The 4,631-nt window shown below is 42.0% G+C and overlaps 1 long non-coding RNA gene across 3 annotated transcripts; it reads right to left on the bottom strand.

Moving 5' to 3' along the window:
* Window positions 1-792: 792 nt before the first annotated feature.
* LOC108409445 (uncharacterized) lies at window positions 793-2,374 on the bottom strand. Of its 3 annotated transcripts, none has more exons than XR_001856230.3 (3): window positions 2,216-2,374; window positions 1,549-1,675; window positions 793-1,014 (listed from the first exon to the last, which is right to left on the bottom strand). It is a non-coding gene; the product is annotated as an uncharacterized lncRNA (long non-coding RNA). The 3 variants fall into 3 exon arrangements; XR_001856226.3 differs by lacking the exon at window positions 793-1,014 and adding an exon at window positions 1,034-1,357; XR_012127872.1 differs by lacking the exon at window positions 793-1,014 and having other exon boundaries at window positions 1,412-1,675.
* Between the last annotated feature and the right edge of the window lie 2,257 nt (window positions 2,375-4,631).

Raw genomic sequence — 4,631 nt, forward strand, 5'->3', positions numbered from 1 at the left:
TGTATAATGATGCATTCAATTGCATGGTATAGACACCGAGAAGCACCGAGTTTAGGAGATTTGAGAGATCTGCAACCAAGCATGGACTCCTTTAAGTAATGCTCCCTTGAGGCTAACAAATGAAGTAAAAAAGGAGCCACTGGACTTAGAGACACAATTATTCAATTTGCCTGCCTTCTCTTACTGTGCCATATCCCATACCAGCCTCCCTACTTGGGGAGTTTCACACTGTCTGGTCAAAAATGAAGACTTTTGGCCAGGCAGATGCTATTAAGTCCTGATGTTTGCTGGAATTAGCCTTAGGCACCAGACCTATGGAGGACAAAACATGTTTTCTCCTAATCGTTTGAACAGAATCCAAATGATAGTAGATGTTTCTTGAGAGGGAATGACCATGGCTTAATGTGCCACAAAAGGGTAAATTTCTTGAAAGATCACCTTAAAGGCAGTGATGGAAGGAATGCTGGGAAGCAGCCAGATGCAGCAGTATCTCTGGAATTGCCTTCAGCTGGGACCCAAAGCCTCACGGTAGGCAGACTGAGGTCAGATCTGAGCTGTCAGCATTTGCATCAGACTGTTCAGATACACTCATATCTCTCAGTTTGGTAAGAAGAGGAATAATACAAAAAAAATAGCTATTCAAGGCCAAACCTTTATATTGCCAACATTTGCTGGGAAGCATTTGGATCCAATTTTTGGTGGGAAAGGCATTAATTGTTCTCGAGTTATGCAGAATTTGAAACTTAACCATCAGTATTTTATTAGCATTATTAATCTTTTATTTCCCCTTAATGCTGGGTGAGGAACTGTGCTCTGTGGATTTGCTTACTTAACCCTTCCGATAGCCCTAGGAAGTAGACAGTGTTTCTTTCATTTTGCAGATGAAGAATCGAGGCACGTAAGATCAAAACCTTTCTCAGTGTGGTGGAGTGGGAATCACAGCATTCAGATGGGGGCCAATGCTTCTGATTCCAAGGCCCATGCTTTCACTCCTCATGCTGCAGAGCCTGTTTACTATTTAAAGGAATCAATCCAAAAAACAAAAACAAAAAACCCAGAGAATCTTATTGTGTCATTTTATAATAGGTAACTTGAGGCTCCAAGTTAGTCAGTAGCAGCCTGAACTGGAACCCTCTCCTGCTCCCAGCTCCAAGCCCTTTGCCCAGTACAGTGATGAAGCCTAGCAAGGTCATGGCTGGAGTGTGCCTTCAATGCTCCCTGAGAATACCAATAGGGCTTGTTCTCTGAGGCTGTGGGTACAGTCTGGCATGGTCTCTTTGTTTGCATCCCGCCTCAAAATGCTACTTCTTATTCTTTCATCAGGGAGCTCCCAAGCCTTTGGCAAACTGCTAGGAAACTAAACGAAGAAAATTGCCCAGATGAGATATGCATATCAAAGTGTTCTCTTAGCTAGTACTTATTTAATTTTATTTTTGAATTTTCAAAGCATTCAAGAAGTAGCAGCTGTGGCTTGCTCTGCCACCAGTCCAAGCTTTTGTGTGATGGACAAAAGCACACTTTAATTAAGAAATAGACTCCTAAAATTACCATCAAGTGTTGATCCAAACTTCTTGCATGCCAACACGTAAAGCATTTGGTCAGGATCTCCTCTTCCTTCCCTCCTATCCATTTTAGCAGCTGTGTAGTCTCTGCTTCTGAGTGTTGTTATTTTTATCTGTAATTTTTGGGAAAGTGAAGGATCAGCAGTTGAAGAATGACTTAGGGAGAGACATTTTTATTGCTTAAATGATTCTTTTCAGGGAGACAACTGAAGCCAAAAAGGGATCGTTGCAAACCTAAAGGAGCTTGAGAAAATTTACACCCTCTAAGGTATTTTAAGCCTTTGGAACTATTTTGAGTGAAAAGACTTATTTAAGGGTTGTGGAGAGTCCTGTTTCATAAGAGTAGAGTGAGACTCCAGCCAACTGGTGGGGTGTCTAGGAGTGCTGGCTCCAGAGGCACACTGTCTGTGTTCAAATCCTGCCTGTCTAAGCTGGCCTTCACCTCCCTGTGTCTCAGTTCCTTAGGTCCAAGAGGGGGAAACCCTACCCATTAATTATACCTGCTTCATGGTATTATTGTGAGGGTTAAACGAGGTACATCTATTAATGCACTATTAATGCATCTCATATTGATTGATTAGGACTTCTTCAGTTGAAAGTGACTGAAAACCCGACCCAAACCAGTATAAGCCAAATTACAACTTATTGCTTACCAAAACAGAAGTCTAGGAGTAGGGCTGGATTCAGGGCTTCAACAATGTTACAGAAATATTTGTGTCTCTTCAGGAAGATGGCAACAGTGGCTCCAACCCCTAACCTTGCAGGAAAAAGTCATACGTCTTTGGCTCTGGCTGGCATCACGTCCATCTCTGAGCCAGTACAGAGGCCAGTATCTGTTCACATGTGATGCTCCAGAGGGTGTAGCCCTTGGTCACATGGCTTGCCCTAGGAGCTGGGGTTGGATTCAGCTTTGAGAGAACTGTTTGTTCTGCAAATGTGTGCCTGTATTTACCCAGAGGAGCATTTGGTTACTGGACTTGGTAACCAAATGCTCCTCTGTGTGAATTGCCCCGTGAATGGTAGCAAGTGCTGTAACTGTTGCTATAATTAGCTGTTCAGGAGGAAGGGACCCCAAAGCCAGGATCTTTGTGATACTTACTGATTATATTCCATACTGGGGACTTTAGAGACTCATATCTCATGCAGCCAGCTATTTATCATGACCCCCAACCCCTGTCCCATGCTTTCACCTTTGCTCTTTTCCCAGTCCCATGTGGCCTTCCTCACTTTCTTGTTAATTATTAAAATACAACCTCTCCTTCAAAGCCCGCCCCATCGTTGAATCTTACCCATTGTCTCCAGCCCTTTACCATCTCTCTCATCCCAGAAGTGCGACAGCTCTCGGTGTCTGTACATGAAGCATTCTAAGTCTGAACTCTCTGAAAATTGTAAAGTGCTGTAAAGCGTTATGTCTTGCACTCAATATGGTGACTCTGAAATGTTAATTATTATTATGTAACCATGCTCTTATATCACAGTGATTTAGAATATGGAGCTTTGAGGTCAAACCTTCCTTCTTCACTAACTTAATGTTGAAATTTGGTGCAGATCATGGAACCTTCTGAGCCTCAGTTTCTTCATGTATAAGGAGAGGACAATACTACCCACTACATGGGATAATTCACGTAAAATGTGAACCTGGTGTGCATTACACACACACATACCCTATTTTCTTGTAAGCAACTTGAAAATAAGGAATATATACCCACCTCATCATCTTTGCTTCTCTAAACTCTAGCTGTTTATGTTACTGTTTAAGCTACAACAGTAAGAATAACCGGCTACAAATAAATACCCCATTCAAACTTCATTGCTGAATCAAAGTTCTGAGGTTTTTAAAAAATAGAACATTCTGTGACTTTTTAAAATCGCAGGGTCTCTTCTATACCCAAGATTCTGTGAAATACCAGAGTGGGAATTTCTGCCACGTTGGCTCAGGCTGTGTCCTAGCAATTGACTCCCTTTGCTGCCTCTGTGGGTGGTGTCCCTACCCCTGCATGTGGGGGGTGGGGAGATAGAGTGACAAGTGACAGCAATCTGTCCAGTTTATGCCATGGAGCAAAGCAGAAAGGGATACATTTCAAGAGCCTCAAATGTTTCTTTCCTGGGAATGACATAAATATTAGATTTTGCTGAAAAATGGCATATGCACATTGGAGGCATTAAGAATTCTCACAGAAGCAGGGAAGCAAAGAGGCTTGCTTATATCCTCTTAATAAAGTCTAGTTTCTGCTGACAGGACGCAAAATAAATACAATTGGATAGACACTTACCACCTTTTGGCAGGCTTTGGGAAGGGGCCAGCTGTCTGTTCAAGAGCTGCAAAAGCCTTCCCTCGTCTGTGTTAAGTGAGGGTACGGTGTGGAGGAGAAGGGGGTATATTGGCAGCCTGTGGAACACAGACTGAGTCCAGGCCCTGGCCTTTAAGGGTTGTGTGCCCTGGTTAAGACATTTAACATAATCACTTATGTCAGTATTTTTTAATTGAAAATTTAATTAAAAAGCTGAAACCAGTTTTTTTTCAAAACAACACACATTATTCAATTTCTTCTTTTTGAGTTACATTCACATAACAAAATTCACCATTTTGACCATTGAAAAGCATACAGTTCAGTGATGTCCAGGACATTCAGTGTTCTGCAAACATCATCTACTTTCAGAACTTTCCTGTCACTCCTAACCTTGTGCCCACTAGGCAGTCACTTTCCCTAGCCCCTGGCCACACCTAATCTGCTTTCTGTCTCTGTGGATTTGCTTGGGCATTTTGGGTAAATGGCATCACAAAATATGTGGCTTTTGTGTCTGGCTTATTTTACATGCCATAGTGTTTTTGAGATGCATCCATAATGTAGCAGTGGCAGGACTCCATTCCTTTTTCATGGCTGAATAATATTCTGTTACAGGAATATATCACATTTGGTTTATCCATTCATCAGCTTATGGACATCTGGGCTATTTCCATATTTTGACTATTACAATAGACACTGAATATTTATTCTCCATGAATGTGTGGGATACTGCTGCCTAGGTGTCTGCATAACCATAACCTCTCAGTTCAGATAGCCTATA

Source organism: Manis javanica, chromosome 1 (assembly GCF_040802235.1).
Source record: "Manis javanica isolate MJ-LG chromosome 1, MJ_LKY, whole genome shotgun sequence".
Lineage (NCBI taxonomy): Eukaryota > Metazoa > Chordata > Mammalia > Pholidota > Manidae > Manis > Manis javanica.